Genomic DNA, 17541 nt, shown 5'->3' on the forward strand with positions numbered 1-17541 from the left:
CCACAGACCCAGTCTGAGACCAAGTCCAGATTCAGCTGCATCTAGACTTCTCTCTGAGGAGTTTCAAAAGCAAGCGTAAGTTTAAGTAAATAAGGTAAAAGCATCAATATAACCCAAATGGATGCTGATAGCAAAGCTAGGAATACAATAAATTTCAACTTACACGTGAAAAGTAACTTTTTTGTCTCGTTATCTTGCAATCATCTGAACTTATGTAACTGCAAATGAACATCAAGGCTGTCTACTGCGAGAGGAATGCAGCAAACTACCTGGGTCATTTTGACATTAATGGCAAACTTGTTTTAAAAGTTTGAGGCTTAAAAAGCTTACTCTTTAGACTGCAGCCCTATTTCTTATACATGTAGGATTTAAAAAGAGACAAATATCAGTTGTAATTATAGATCCTGATTGGTTGAAGCCAACTGGAACAGTTTGAAGCCATGCTTTTTTACCATTCAAGGCAAAACGTGAGGCAAGGAATAGGAGTACCCTATATTTGAATAGTTCATTCATATCAATATACTAAGATAGTGAACTCTATACAGCTATACATTTAGAAGATTATATTCCTATGAATTATATATCTACATTTCACAAATAAGAGCGTTAAATATTAACAAACATCTTTACTATATTTTACAGAGGCAAGCATCACCTTTCAAAACTGCATCAACATTAACTCTTGGGGCTAAGGAAAAAACCCAACATTTGTACCAACACTACCATATGAAAAGAAGATTATACCAAAGATCCACTTGAGATCAGAGTTGGAGCAAAGCCAGAGCTGATCTGGATATACCTGCCAGGTCAATGTAAACTGATTGATGATAAATATCTTCATGGGTAGTCATTTTGACTGTATCGGGACAGGGTTTAGGATTTTTGAAATAATTTAAGATTTTTTTATTAGTCAATAGTTTGAATGCAATTCCTGTTAGACTTATTTGTATCTAATCTTCTAAATCTGTACACAGAGACATTTTAAGCACCTATAATGTGTACTAAGATATTGAAATCACACTTGCATGAAATGTGTAAATAAATGAAGTTCACGGGGCTTCCTTAATTCTGTACTTCAGACAGCTTCCCAGTCAAATTTTTATCTTCCATAGCCACAAAATGTAACAGAAGTTAAATTTGCCAATGTTCAAGAAACAGAAGTAGTAGAGACACTTTGTAATGGAGAAGTCCAAGGCATGCCTACTAAACCAACATTGCTAGAATTAACTTCAGCATGAAGGAAACCACACAACTGAGTTTTCAAATCACTTTAATTATAACAAATCTTAAAAATCCATCATCTAAAAATTTACTACTGTGATCTAAGTTACGCACTATTTGCTCGGTCCCTGTTTTTTTCCCCAAGTCAGAGCGGCCATAAGCCCTGTCTCATGCTGGCATGAGGAGCTCTGTTTTCCCCTAGTTCCAAGGCTGACTGTCAGGAAGGAACTCAGTCCCACCACTGCTGCATATGCAGTCAGAGCTGCACAGAGGCAGAACTGCTTCTCCCTCTCCCACATTTACACCCATTCCCAGATTTAAGCCTTTTCCCACAAGACAAAGGATCCAAGAGCAGTTTGGTGCTGCCAAGCTCCTGCCACCCCTACCCCATCCTCTGGGTAAGAGGGTAGCATTGCTGCTCCTCCCTCCCTGCACACCAAGCCTGGAAGGGGAAGATTAGGAACTTGTTGACTTGTATCAAGAGGATATAAGAGGATATCAAGAGTATCCTGCTATAATTTCCCCTCTTCCTCTTAGCAGGGGATCTGTGTAAAAATGTGAATGCCTAGGAGAACTGAAGCCAGGCTAAGGGAGACTAAACTAATGCCCTGCAGCAAGGGCCAAAGTCACCTTCATTTCCACATTTGGAGAAAAAAAAAGTTCAGAAATTAAAAAAACACGCCTACAGCACAGCACAGTATTTCCCTGCTTAGAAAGTCGAATGCCATTATATGTGCACAGCTGTGAACATGCTGTACTCTGCAGTCACGGGATTTCACTATGCAACTGACTTAATTCAAGTCTCATGCCTCTTCTCCAGCTTAATATGAAGAGTTGAAAGAAAGCAGGAATTTCAGCATGAAGTTCACAGAAACTTCTGACACAAAATTCACTCACATGTACCTCCTTTAACTGCTGTTAATTGCTGATCCAAATGTACTGAGGACATGTAGTCTTTAAGTATTATTTAAATTATCCATACCAGAAGGACAATTTTTATTTGTCATTCCAACATCTTACTAAGCTCCATCAGGTTTCCGTACATCCTTAATTCAAAAGTGGCATGGCCTTGGCTAGAATCCACTCAAGCAATCATCATCTGGGACTTCATCTTCTCCCACAACATCCTCATCGGAAAGTTCAGGCAGTGTGGCTTGGATGAGTGGACAGTGAGGTGGATCGAGAGCTGGCTGAATGACAGAGCCCAGAGGGTGGTGATCAATGGCAAAGAATCAAGTTGGAGGCCTGTGGCCAGTGGAGTTCCACAGGGATCAGTTCTGGGGCCAGTCTTGTTCAACATCTTCATCGACGACCTGGATGAGGGGACAGAGTGTACCCTCAGCAAGTTCCCCGATGACACCAAACTAGGAGGACTGGTTGATTCCCCAGAGGCTGTGCTGCCATTCATCGGGATCTCGACCGGTTGAGAGTTGGGCAGAGAAACCTCATGAGGTTCAACAAGGCCAATGGCATTCTGGAGTGCATCAAGAAGAGTGCAGCCAGCAGGTGGAGAGAGGTTCTGCTCCCCCTCTACTCTGCCTTGGTGAGGCCTCATCTGGAGTCCTGTGATCATTTCTGGACTCCCCAGCTCAAGAGGTACACAGAACTTTTGGAGAGAGTCCAGCACAGGGCCATCAAGATGATCAGGGGCCTGGAGCATCTTCCTTATGAGGAAAGGCTGTGGGAACTGGGGCTGTTTAGTCTAGAAAAGAGGAGACTGAAGGGAGATCTCATTAATATTTATAAGTATATAAATGGTGGATGTCAGGAGGTTGGGCATTTCTTTTTTTCTATTGTAGCTAGCAACAGGACAAGGGGTAATGGGATGAAGTTGGAACACAAAAAGTTCCATTTAAACATAAGAAAAAACTATTTCACTGTTCAGGTGAGGGAGCCCTGGCACAGGCTGCCCAGGAAGGGTGTGGAGTCTCCTTCCTTGGAGGTCTTCAAGACCCATCTGGACACGTTCCTATGTGACCTGATCTAGGTGGACCTGCATCTGCAGGGGGGTTGGACTAAATGATCTCTAAAGGTCCTTTCCAAATCCTACCATTCTATGATTCATAACTCATGTTATGAAATGCCAGTGTTGCTGCTGCTTTGCCTACCTGCTGCAGACTTCTGCTTCCTATCTTCCATTCCCTCAGCTCTAGAGTAAATGGATAGATATCAGGTATGGGACTTTTGGACCACTTAAAGAAAAAGTCACCCAACTCCCCCCCCCAAAACACACAAAAAAACCCCCCAAAACCAACACAATCACATTGCTAAAGTTTTACATGCAATGCTCTTAAAGGAGGGAGGATCTTGGCCAGTTCCTGTATGACTAACAGCCTACTTCTTACTCCTCTTGAACCACAACAGGCATCCAAGAACCTGTCCTAGTACAACCTCATCAGCACCCTCACCACCAGAAGCATCACTCTATGTTCCCAGCCACCGTAAGACAAAACCGAAAGACAAAACCATCAAAGGCAAAGGTTTGCCTGAGGAACCCTCCATGCACACCCATCAAAATGCAATCACTTTTCAACCAAGCATAAGTGGATCTTCAAAGCATGTTTACAACACCTTGACTTCCTTCAAGACATCCTCATTTAACTCAAGGGCTTTTTTCTATCTGAATTGGTTTCATAAGCAGGAGAAATCAAACAGTTCATTTATCCAGCGCTGAACCACAAATTCTGTTTGACAACATTTGGCCATAACCAATAAACAGCCTTAAGAGAGCACACACACTATCTAGCACTTGGTACAGGGCACACCCAGCTGTGTGAAGCACAGACAATCCAAATGATTTTTAAAAAATTAAAAACAAAAAACCCCAAGGAATAAAAAAGTTGGAAATCCTGCTTGTAGTAAGGAATGATAATGTTTTCAGAGTGCATTAAAAAATACCAGAACCCACCTTAATGCTGCATCCAACTCCCTCCCAAAGATATCTGTTACTTACTTCAAATACTCTTCTTCCTTGTACCATGAATAGCAAGGAGCATCCAAGGAGCTAGCATGGCATGCTTCTCCTAACTTTTGCACATTTTGACTGGCATCACTACTATTCCTGTTACTAAAATCATGTACACAAGCCCGAAATGCTACTCTGTCAGCTTTTAATACAAATGTACTCATACAAGAGCTGTTAAAAAAGAGAAATTAGATAACTGCCTTGCAACAACAAAATTTAAAAAAACCCACCAACACGCAAAATAGGAAAGCACTCATGTGTAAGCAAGACCTAATTAATACTTATAATGTAAAAGTGAATACATAGACTTAATGTCTTGCTTTCTATGTTATGGTATAGAAAAAAAAAATTGAGAAAAAATCCCCCAACATTTCCAACTAAGATGACACAGCTTTGCTTAAAAAGTACAAACAGTGAACTGCTCCAGAAGTTTATACGATAATCACAATGCTGCAAATACAGAAGCATTTCATGAAAGCTTCAATGTCAGAAGGAAAACAAACTAAGAATGAATTTACAGAGAATTCAAAATTTATGTGCATCAAGAAATGGGAAAAAAAAACCCTAACACTTTTCAAAAGGAAGAAGTACTCTGTTTTCTTTCTCTCCCTTACACCTTTTGACACAAAAGCTGCAGTTTTCCACAAACTGTGGTGAAAGCTACAGCAGCATCCTGTGCCAAGGGAGGGGTATTTAGTTTGAGGAGGCTCCAGCTGCAAGTGGTATCTGCTCCACCAAAGAAAAGGTTAATTATTCTTAAATTATAACTCCATGTCAATCAACTTGCTGTCAGGCACACTCACACAGTTTAAGACCACACACACAAATGTAAGAAAACTTGAGCTACAATCCCATTTAGATATTTTGAGGAGAATGAACACAGCTCCATCTCTAGAGGGGAGCTATCCCTTTTTCCAAGGTTTCATGAGCAGGTCTGAACTGCTGTTAATACGATACAGATACAACTGTATTGGTAATACCATATAGATACAAATGAGTGATTGACCATGAATATAAACACAAATGTTTTTATCTCACCCTTCATGTCAAGGATTCCTTTTGCACAATCAACAGGGAGGTCATAAAGTATTCTAAGCTGGATGTGAACCTTTGTATGTATTGTAAGGGTAGGAGAGCTTTAAATTGAAATAAATAAAAATAGCAAGTTGGCCTAGGTCAGATTAAAGTTTGACAAGAACTACCAGGGAGGGTAGAGCTAGCACTTTGCTGCAGGCACTTCTTCCCACTCAGCTCCAAAACACCGCAAAAATCCCCAAGCAAGCACTATATGTCTGGACTTGCCACTGCTTCTCAGAAACAAATGAGCACAAATCCTTCACCACTGTTAGCTGAGAAAAAAATCACAGCACTTTTTGCAAGAGGATGATGTTAATTCCAGTGTCTCAGTCAAGGAACGATGCAAGTAATTACATCCTGCTCTTTCATTTTATTTGTCAGATTCCCTCTTCATCCCTCAAAGCTGTATTGGGTTACCCAAGTATCACCCAGCTAGTATCTTGTACTTGAGAATCCACCACACTGTAATGATGGATTTAAGAATTATAGTAATGATTTGTAACTCAACACTAACTACTGAAAATGGACTTGGGGATCCTCTAGAATTAAAGAGGCTCTGTAACTGTAATGTCTCATTAAACAAGTTCAGATGAGAAATGGGTGTATTATTCCAGACATACGAGACTCAGCACATAGATGCAAAGACTGTATTTTGACTGAAGTAAAAGTTAGCTGGATTTTAGAAACCAAATTAAGAAACTTCTAACTTCAGCCACAACAAAGCTCATTTAAAAACAAGTTTTAAGTCAATTTCTAAAACATACTACTAAAATAGCTTAAAATTATGTACCTCTGGGAAGAATTTGTAAGACTATTTTGATGTAATTTACTCAAGGTATCTTAAAAGATTCAAACTACCCGTTCTTTAAAACGTAATATTTTTGTGCAAAAATTACTACACAGTAATGAAAAAGCGTCTTTCTCCCCTCCTCCTGCTTAACCTTAGAAACAAAGTTCCCAGGTCTTTGTAGACAACAGAGCTGCTCACACGTCAGCTTCAGTCCCCCTTTTTTGTCCCGTCTCTTCAGAAAGGGCAAAGAAATAGGGAAGCCTGGGAGGTGACAGGACAACTCCCTACTCTCCTTTTCTCTCTCAGGGTACAAAACCAGTAGAGGAAGGTTCATTACTCCATCAGCTGTTCCTGTATCAGCCACAAAGCACCCATGCTGGCATTTGGCACAAATCCCACAGAGGAATGACTGACTCTCAAAGGGCCGAGCATCGTAATACAATAAAGCCATAATATACTTAAATTGTCATTTTCTGCACCTACTATAACACCAAGTTAAGACTGAGTCAGGTAAGACAGAGAAGTCTCAACGTACTCCTGTTATGAATAACCAAGCCTGAGCCAGAAGAGGGAAGTAAAGTTAATTTCTGTTGTTTAGCAAAACAGAGTTTCAACTTTGCCTTCACAAGTTTGTGAATTCCTATTTGCTTCATCTTGCAATACCAAAACTACTTTCAAGAACACGAGGCTTCCTTAGCTAGATCAATGAATTATATTTTCAACATCATCCGAAAGTCAAGCCCTGATGTCCTACGGTTCAGACAACAACAAAAACAACAGTTCAGTGCCAACTGAAATCAGAGCTTTGCTATCCACTGCAAACACAAATTTGTTTCTCACACAAATATCAACTTAGCAAACTTCAGCCCAGTTCAATCTCATACTCTCATCCTTTTGAGTTCTCCATAACAGCCGGTTTTTATAATTTGCATAGTGCAAAGATGGAGCATCGTGAACACAATACTTTTACATGCAATCTTTTCATGTCCACACAGGCTAACCAAAGCATATTCTAATACTGCTTCTCAACAATATTCTGCAGTTTAATTGGGCAGAAACTTAACAACTAAATTCCTGTGCCTACATGTTCTTCTCTTTAAACTTCAAAGCTAGGACAATTGGTGTTTAAATTTTGTTAAGCAGTAGTTATTCAGATATCCAACATTAATCTAGCTATTATAGTTCAACTTCCTCAAGTTAATTTATGTTCATAAAACACACCATTACATTTGAGTGTTAAGAACTCTATGGCATTAGGATTAAGAAAGGATCCACTTCACAGAAATTCTCAGTATGTTCTGTGTAAGATTTGACTAGCAGACAATGTTTTAATGAGTTTCCATCTAAACTGAAAGACTGAAAAGGCAAAAGGGAAAAGCCACATGTATTTTAAGGTTCACATCCTTATCCTATCTTAACAGAACTATAGAAAAAAAAAACGAGAAAAAAAAAAGCTTATCGCAGGTTTAACTGCCATTTCCTCTAGCCTTATTGAAAGATCATCTGTCTGCACCATCTCACAAGACATTTATCTTGGACTTCCTGTCCTAACCAAAGTTCATGCATTCTGCTGCATAATATTCCTAAAATGAACACCAGGGTTTGAAAAAAATTCTGCCACTATATAAATCACGTAGGTATTCTGTAACTGCTTGCAGGAGTAAGGTCTCTTCCACACAATAATGCTGTATAAATACCAATAGCATCCTTCCTGCTTCCCCTTGCTCTTTCAAGCACGGCTTATTTTCTAAGTACAGCTTTTATTTGATGCATTTTCACAACACAAGCACCAGTAATAAAATATTTTAAGTCTATTAATACATCCTGTGTCCAGCTCTCCTAAGTAAGAGAAAAATGCAATTTTTTAAATTGGAGAGTACAGTATGGGTGTGATTCCTAGTGCTTGGTACAGGGCAGATGCCCAAATCAGCTCCCATCTGTGCCATGCTCCTGCCCCACACCACTCTCCTGCTCCTGCCAACACAGACATTTATTGGAGCCTGTTAAGTTGAATTAAGGAAATCTGTGCAGGCTCAAAATATGTATTTTGGTGGTAGGGTTAAACAAAGTTAATTTTGTATCCTTGATGGCTCCCAAACCACTCATATCAGCACTAGAGAGTTGAAAAAGCAGCATCTTTAAAACAAAAAACTTCCAAACAAAAAAATAAATCCACAAAAGTCTTATTAAACTACTGCCCATTTTTTGTATCACAGTGTCATAGATGGCCTCTGTCTACAACAGCAGACAAGAAGTGTGGTTATGACTGACTAAAGAGCAGGAGGATGCTGGAGAGCAAGTCAGTAGTAGTCAGAGTCCAGGAACGGCTCCATTTTGTGATTTAACTCTTAAGAAACATGGGACAAGACTCAACGTATGCTACAGAAACATGGGACAAGACTCAATGTATGCTACAGAATGAATGAGTAGCACAAAGTGAATGATGTTTCCAGACTGTTACAGGACAGTTGGAACAAAGGGAGGGGAAGCACCAAAAAGTCAACTTGAGTTCATGCACAACAGCATGGCAGTACCTTTTCAAAAGTGACAGCCTGAACTCACATAGCACCAAAGGTTCCCATTAGCAGTTATGGTATTTCCAGGGTTGCTTTACATTTTGAAAACTGGAAGGATCATAGACTTCTTAAAGTCCACACTTTTGAGTATTACAAAAGAGAGAATAAGAATTTTAACTCCAGTTCTCAGTTTTCAGCCCTAATTTGTATGCAAAAAAAATATCAACCCTGTCAAAAATCTGCTATTAATACTTGAATGATAAGACAGCTGAGACCTGGGTTACCTTGTGATAACTTAAAACTTTCTTTTGAAATCAAAATGCACTGATGAGAGGGCACATTAGTTAAACTTTGGAAAAAAACACAACGGGAGAGTATTTAAGATTTGCAGACCAGGTAAAAAAAGTTTGGAAGTGAAAGGAGGGAAACAGATCTATCTACACAGGTAAGCTGAAATTCAGTAGGAAAGCCACAGCTTTGATGTGCAGTGCTTCCAAACAAACACTAGTTAAAAAAAGTTGTAAAGTTTTAATCTTTCATCATACCTACTGTAATTCCTATAAGCAGATTGAAAAACATTAACATTTCAGCAGCCACTGAGTACCAAGACATTTAGTATAGTATCAATTACTTCAGGAAAACAGTTGATAAATATTAATTTAACTATACAAACCCTTTTAAGAAAATGACATGACCTTTATTCCCCTCTAATGATGTCAAGATATCGGTTTCGGGTTTTTTCCCCAAAGTTCTCACAGCTTTTTCTCACTTTTCTGGATGTGGTCTTAGAACAAAAGTCAAGCTGTTCACACGTCTATCAGATTTAAGCACAGAAAGAGATTGAACCACCAAAGACATCCCAGATAGAAGATGCCTTGCATGATTCCCACCTCCCAGGGATCCTGTATCTCAGGCAGGGCCATCATGAATGAAACAATGCTTTTGTGGTCACTCTCCTGTGCAACTCACTGTCATCTAGAGGCCTGTGCAGTTAAACCAGAGTCATGATATTTATAAATTATCGTGAAGTATCATCCACAGAAAAAATGTAAAGAGTTTTTGGTCTACAAAAAACTTAACTTCTGCTTTTGATAAACTACCAAAAGCACTGTGCAAGCTGGTTTTGAATTGCTCTTCCTAACATATTCTTAAATATAAGCTAAAAGACTCGACAGACATGAAACTGCAAAACACAGAATTATTAGCAACAGACATAATTTAAAGCCAGTGAGACGCAATGACTCTCACCACTGGAGAAAAGTTACGTTTTTTCTCATATAAAGTTAATAAGAAACACAAGCAAACTTCAGAACTCTTGTAAAAATTCAGCTGAAATTCAAAACAATGCAATAGGCCAGTTCAGCTCATACTAAGACTTTCAGTGCATCAGTTTGTTGCAAAGCGTAAATCTAATCATGTCTGTTAACCGATAAAACTGCTTTTGAGTGCTACAGAAAATACACTGCAAGAAATACTTCTGATTGCTAAAGCCTCCAGGGATATGGTGGACAAAGTAACTTCAATTAAACAAATTGGTAGCTTTTCTTAGGCATCTGGCACAGACTGCAACTCTTCATTGTTGACTTAATTCTATCAAGTACAGATTAACTTTTAAAGTACGATTAATTATTTACACATAATAATTTAATAAATTAAGATGTATAATGGATTACAATAAATTGTATAACTACAAAGTACACTCCTGCAACCAAGAAATCATCCCATTATACCATACAATGAGATCCAAAATTCATACTCCTCTTAACCAGAAGCAAAGTTTAACCCACACTCATTTTTTACCATCTTTAGTTTTTGAAGCTGTTAGTAAATCATGACCAAATGTATTTTAACATTCCACTGAACAAATACAGACTGGTGTGTGCTGTGTATGGAGTAAGGCAGTGCCATGCAGCCCATGCAAGCCCCTACTATCACCAGTGCTTCCCCTCTCCCCACCTATGCCCTGCCATGCATGTTGCACTGTTTCCCTGCATCAGCAGAGCAAACGGCAACTGGATTATCACAAAACCACCAACCAAACAAGCAAAAAAATCAACACAAGTTCTTTGGGACAATTAGGTATGTGAAGAGGACACCCGGAAAACATCTCTAAATGCCAATACAACATGGATCTTGCTTCATGGGGCCATAAAAGAGATCAACTTTTTACTTAAAGATAAAACTGGAGAAAAAAAATAAGAAAAAAGTTGGGGTTTAGATGACTATTGGTGACTAACAAATCTAAGCTCAACACACTTGTTAAAACTCTTTCCTAAGAATGTGTCACAGTACAAACTTCTTTCTTGTTTTTCTTTTTTCCTAATTAAATATAATTGTTGCAGATACTTTGGCAGAGGTAATCATTGCTCCAGGAAAAGCCTTTTCACCCTTCATCTTGTAAAGGCTACCTACATCATCGTTTTCACTGTGTCAGATCTACGTTTTAACATGATGCTAATTCATCCTATCAGCATTACAAGGATAACATTTAATATAGGGGTTCCAAAACTCAGCCATCAATTTAAAACTGTACATCAAGCAGGTACAGTGGTCGTGCTGCTTTCCCCCTACACCCAACGTGCAGTAGCTACCTCCAGCACAAGTCACTGACATATAAACCACATGCCACACAGAAGGTTTAATGGTAAACAAACAGAAAACCCACTCACCCAAATATGTAAAAATGTACTCAAAACACACAAACAAAACTATCAGTAAGCTCTTTTCCATACAGGGCCACCCAGTGCATCAATAAAAGACATCAGATAGGAAAAGCATCAGTCTATTTTCTCTCATCTTGGCCAATCGTTATGCTTTGAGGCTCTTGAACTTATAAGAACAAAATAATATTAAAACATCCTTGTAAAAACAATTATAGCATCTTCCATTAGGTTACTATTCTTATTTATGCCAAATGACAGTAAAATTTGCTACATTAAAGTTACATGTTCCTCCATTAAGTCCTCCTTTAACTCATTTTTTTTCTGAAATTTTATTCTTAATGGCTCCATTTTTCAGACTTTAAACAAGTAATTTTTAAGTTATCTTTAAATACAGAAATGCTTATGCTAATAGTGATGGAACACTGGAAAATGAGACTGGCAGATTTCCGATTTTTTTTCCCCAGAAACTCTTGCTACTCCTCTGCCCACAAAATACATAACATCACACGAACACTGAATTCCCATTTTGATGTCACTTTTTTGCTTTGATTTATCCTCCTCTACAGGAAAAATAATCCACGAGTTGCTCTACAGTCAAACTATACAAAGAGAACTGTGGACTCTTATCTCCTCATCCTACTCATTTTAATTATTTGTGCACATCAAAGCCTGATTAAAACCTTTTAAGTACTTTCATCACCGAAAACTCTTTAACATCTTTCGGAAATTAAATTAAATATAGGAAAAAAAAACCAAAAAAAACCCATGTGAGTGTACAAATGTATACAATTATGATCAGCTATTGACATTTTATAGTAATGTTAGCATAAATGGTGACATAGATGGAAGTAGACATTTAGTATTTGGGAGCATAATTTACAGAAAAAACACTGCAGACAACCAATATAAATATTAAATGAAAAACAGACACCTGCAATAGGATCACACTAACACTCAGGGAAGTGCACTCTACATTTCTGACTGTTCTACACATTCCTGTGGCACAAGAGGGAAAAAAGCACAGAATGGACCCTGGCTGCCAGCGTGAACACAGCTATCACAACGTGATTCCAGATTTTCTGATGCTGGAGGACGTGTTACACTAACATTGCCTTATATGGCTGCAGGGCAGTTGCACATTACTCTATGAGTATGTGCCTATCTATGGGTAGGTGCCTACTACCTCAGCATCTACATACTATATGCAGCTAGAGCAACAAAAATACCTGCTCTATTCTCACATTTATTTGGTTTCTGCATTTGAAACACTTCCATTGCTCATGTCACCGCCTGATCACAGATGTCAATTCAGCTCTCAAAGATTCACATATTCCTATCATCCTTCAATGAAAAAAGCAGGAAAGAAGGACAGTTCAATGGTGTGAAACTTCATCTGGAATCAGAAAAACTGTTGGGTAAAGTATCTAATATGTAGCACTTTACCTCAATGAAAACTTTGAATCTGAGTTAAGGACAAGTTCAAACAATTTCTCCTGTCTGAAGAGTCCTGAAGTCTGAAGAGATCACTGGTTGGAAACATGATTTCCCAAAAGTTTGGTTCTAAAGTTTAAACATATTATTATTTTTTCCTTAAAACTGGAAAATGTATGTAAGCAAGGCAACGTATGTAAGCAAGGCAACGTATGTAAGCAAGGCAACGTATGTTCCAACAGCAGTGAGATAGCAAGTACTCACCTCCATTTCTAGTAGACTACAAAGTCACAGTGTACCAAAACCTAGGTGCCTTCTAATTTTAACACTATGTGCAGTAAAAATTAGTTTTAAAAGCATTAAATTTAGGGTGTAACACATTCCCTGTCTCTTCCCAGATTCAGCAGTCATCCCTAAGACCTTCCAGAGGGACACAGACTTTTCCAGGGCTCACTCTGTCACTCCACGATTAAACTATTATTCTGGCCCATTGTCTACTATGTCTAGTCTTTGTGCCCCCAACGTAGTAATGTGAACAAATAGCAAGAACCTGCTGTGAGGCTTCTAACATCTATACACAGGGAGAGGCTGGGAATGATAAAACTGTCCTGAAAAATATGATTGTTGCAGGTTTACAACATTAGTAAAAGCACACTGTATTTAATTGTAAAAACACAGAAAGCAACATGTTCAAGTAAATTATCAGTAAATGTTAATGACATAAAAACTTAGACAAACTGTAAAAAAGAGAGAATAACAGGACTGTGAGCTGCCTAGTGAGGTATTGTTGGGACTGAGTACCATAGCTCAACAAAAAAGTGCAGGAAAATTTTTCTTAATGAGCTGTTAACAGAAGAAAATTAGTTCAAGACTTCAGGGCAAGAACTTCTCTTATTCCATGTTTGTACAGTACTGAGCAGAAGGAAGGAGGGTTTTTTTCTTTTTTTTTTTTCCTGTTGGTACCTAGTGCTCCTGCCAGTTAATAACTCGGGTTTTCCATTCATCAGCAAGAATTAATTAATCAAGTAAGAACAAGAGACATGACAACTTCAAGAACTACAAGCTAATGCACTTGGGGAGAAAATATAGCTCACTGCAAGAGGAAAAAGGGAGGTCTAAAACAAAACTGGAGAAAGAAACTTGGAAAGTAGTAGGAATTTGAGAGCCTGAGGAGATGGCAGACACCAAATCAGACACAAGCGCATAAGGCAAACAATATCACAGCCACAGGGAAAATGGAATTTTGGATGGCATGTATGAAGCTGGCACCAAACCAGACAAGGAAGCAAGCCATGCTATACACTGCAGCTATGTGCTGTGCTAGGCACCTCTACAAAAGTCATAGATAACATCAGATTTTCATTTCAAGGAGCACCAATACATTCAAAATGGGAAAACTTAATTCAACAGGAACGTGCACATCTAGTTCAAGTATCTAAAAGGAGAATAAATCTGGATTCCCACAGGAGAGAGACAGCAAGAGAACAGTACTACTTTAAAAATTCAAGCTGACTAATCTTAAGAGAAAGCGGGAGCCTTGTGCAGTTTTATTTCCTAAGCAGTGACAGAACCCCTATCATTTCCCAAGCTGGAGAGCATCTCATTAGTCATTAGTAACTGCAGAGAAAGAACAATCCTGAAAAAGAACAACTGCCAGGTAAGTTCTTTCATCTTTAGTTTTGCAATTCTATGAGCCTGATTCCTTATTTTAACACAGCAATATATTTTACATAAATCTAACCCTGCTCTATCTAACCGTAATCTGTTAAAGCCTCCTGACTCGTTTCCAGACCGTCCCTCTTCATCCTACAGCCTCCGCATCTTCCCAGAGTCTGGGCCGTTCTTTTGTCACTGTTTAGCAAACATGACATCAACACAGCTTCTTTCTTGACACAAACTCCAAGAAAGACATTAAAATCAAATTCCAAGGAAGACAGGTGGACTCCAGTTATTTCTCAGCCTCTGTTGAAGAGAACTGTGAGACTACAGTAACATGAGAGAAAGGAAGCATGCCTGTAGAACAAACCACATCTGAATAACAATTCAGAATTATGTGGCAGAGAACAATTACTGCAGCAGAAAAGAAACCTCAGAGTCACTAAAATCTCAAGACTATTCTTTCATCCTCAGACAAGTAGATCTCAAATATGACACTGTGTGACCAACTTTCCTCCCAGTTCTAAATACGCATTGCTGCTGGCAGAGATGACCTCCTGAAAGACACTCATATTCTCTCCATACATCCAAAAGGGCCAAGATCTGCCTATAGGACAGGCACTTATTTCAGGCCTTGGCTCTCAAGGTTCAGCCTCAGGCACAGGTATCACTGGTTAATATTTCTGTCTTCACTAATGGAGATTTGTGTTGATCTGGAGCAAAGAATAAGGGTAGCACTGATTAAGAAAACCTCACAAAACAAAAGGATGGAAGGGGAGGGATCAGCATAAGATATGAGCAGTTATGGCAACTCTCACAAGCACTGGGAATATAGAAGGGGACGACAGCACTTTCACCACTACTTGGTCAGAGTTTGCTTCAAAGCTGTGACCTTCTCTCTTAGTAACACACTAGTCTTTAGTCACATCTCACATCCAGGAGTAACCACAGCGGAAAAATAAAAAAGTGCAGCAGAACATACTTGCCAGCAGCTGTGAGAGAGAAAAGGAAGAAGGAACTAGCAGGTATGTGCCAACTTATTATCTACCAACTGTAAAGTCATGACAACTTTCTGCTGCAACTATTTATCTACAAAACAGAACATCATAAACTGTACGGCTTTTGCAGATAAAAATACATGGCATCTTCTCATTAAATAGTTGAGTCATAACCATGCAAAAGCATACATACATTCCAGTTAACTAAAAAGGCAACCTAGAAATAAATGTTTCACTGAAGTTTTATTACACTTGATATCAAGCTCAGATCATTATAACTGGGAAGAATGCAAAACACTCAAACATGAACTACTGGTTTTTTGGTTGCTGTGTGCCTTCTTGTACAAAAATCTACCCCAGGGGCTCAGTCTCTCAATGTTTGAGAGATAGAAGAAAAGTCATAAACTGAGAACTGCAGTGATGTTTAAAAGAAATAATAAGGACCTGAAACTACTGTTTAGACTAGAGTTAAAATTAACTGTTTTCTTTCATCATTGTTAAAACTGTTCAACAGAGGAGGGCTTGCTCTTCTACAAAGTTGAAAATACACTGTATAGCAGTTCAGAAATAACAAAAAATAACATTAGTACATTAATAAAGCCACTATAGTAATCATGCCAAAAGGCAGTATTTTCTTTCTTGTTATTGACCAACAAGAACTGCGCAATTACTACCATGAGACATTGTATAACTCCATCTAATACCCTTCTACAGTACCTATGTGACTGCACATATCACACCTTGCTGAGGCAGAGGACACAACTGCAGCACTGTGAGCTTAATGTTTCTCTCAGAGTAGATAGTGACAAATCAAGCCTACAACCACTCCTCCCAAGCACTTGACTAGATCCCATTTTGCAATATCACCCTGGGGCTGCACAACACTCTTGTTCCTGTGGCTGCAGAGAAGTATTCAGAAGTTTTAAAGGAATGTGAGAAACTAGAAATACACCCATGAGATGTTCAGTAGTAAGAAGGGGACTGGCAATGAGGTTACAAATAAAAGCACAGACTTGAGCAGAAGTAGTTAATTTCAAAGGCAACTGATGCTGAGTAAGTGCCTGTTCAGCTCATACAGAGGCAAGTGGGAGGTCTGACTGACATCAGTGGAAACACAGTAACATTTTAAAACGTCAGAGCTTTTATAAGTAAATGATCAAACAAGACTGTAACAAGCTGAGAAGACATGCTTGTGAAGTAGAAGGGCCTACATCTGTGAAGTGAAGCTCCTTCTTCATTAGAACGTCATCTTTTCAGGCCATATATGAGATACAGGTAAAAGCACCCTCAGTTTTCCCTCTCAATATGAAACTAACCACTTTCTCATTTCAAAAAGTAAATGAAAGACAAAGTAACCGAAAGCACCAAAATCTGTATTACATCTCAACGCTTTCTTGCTTTGTTTTGTTCACTGGGGGGGGGGGGGGGCGCAAAAAAAAGCGTACTGGACAGTCCAGGTTCCAGAAATATGAAGCGATGGCTCGTTTGACTCTAAAGTATAAACCCAGCCCTCAGTAGGATGATGCTTTACATAACCACCATGGAGACACACACAGGGAGGACGTGATCGCATGTCAATAACCCCGAGTCTCCCTTCTCCTGACCTTCGGCAGCACCTACCCGAAGCCATTTCCTATGACCACCGCAGCACCCTGCCCTGCCTGCTCCATCCCCAGAGCGACATAGGGCCTGAAATGCAGAGAGTAAAGGGGAAGGAACAAAGCCCTGACGTCAATTACTGGAAAAGGATTAAACCCATCAGCTAAGAGAGGGGAACGTATCGCCCCTGTTAGCACCAAGAATCATCTCAAAGCTCTGTTTTCACGGGAACCAACGAGGTTTTGCTTTCTAGTGGCAAAGGCACGATAGAACAGGCCGGTGTAGGAGCAGTGCCCGGTGTAGATTCCCACTCCCGTTCCCGCCGAGCGTTTAACTCCTCTCGGCGTGTCACTCGCCGCGTACGTTTGCGGGGAAACATCGCGGTCTCGCGGTTTCAAGCGGCAGAGATGCGCCATGAAACGACCCAACCCCAACCGTCCGGAATCGCAGCCCGGCGGGCCGGGACAGGGCCCGCTCAGGTAACGTTGGCACGGAGAGCCGGGACGGCTCCAGGCCTGGAAAGCTCCCCGAGAAGTGATCCGAAGGACGGGGAAGAAACCGAGAGGGGTCAGATGGCGGCCGCTAACGAGATTCCGTCCTCGGGATCCGCAGCGGGGGTGTCGGT

General features: G+C 39.6%; 1 protein-coding gene across 1 annotated transcript in view; it reads right to left on the minus strand.

The window, feature by feature from the left end:
- Positions 1-17541, minus strand: part of AFF4 (ALF transcription elongation factor 4) — a 54160-nt gene that overhangs the window by 36164 nt on the left and 455 nt on the right. The gene's annotated exons all lie outside the window — the stretch shown is intronic.

This window comes from Colius striatus, chromosome 9 (assembly GCF_028858725.1).
Source record: "Colius striatus isolate bColStr4 chromosome 9, bColStr4.1.hap1, whole genome shotgun sequence".
NCBI lineage: Eukaryota > Metazoa > Chordata > Aves > Coliiformes > Coliidae > Colius > Colius striatus.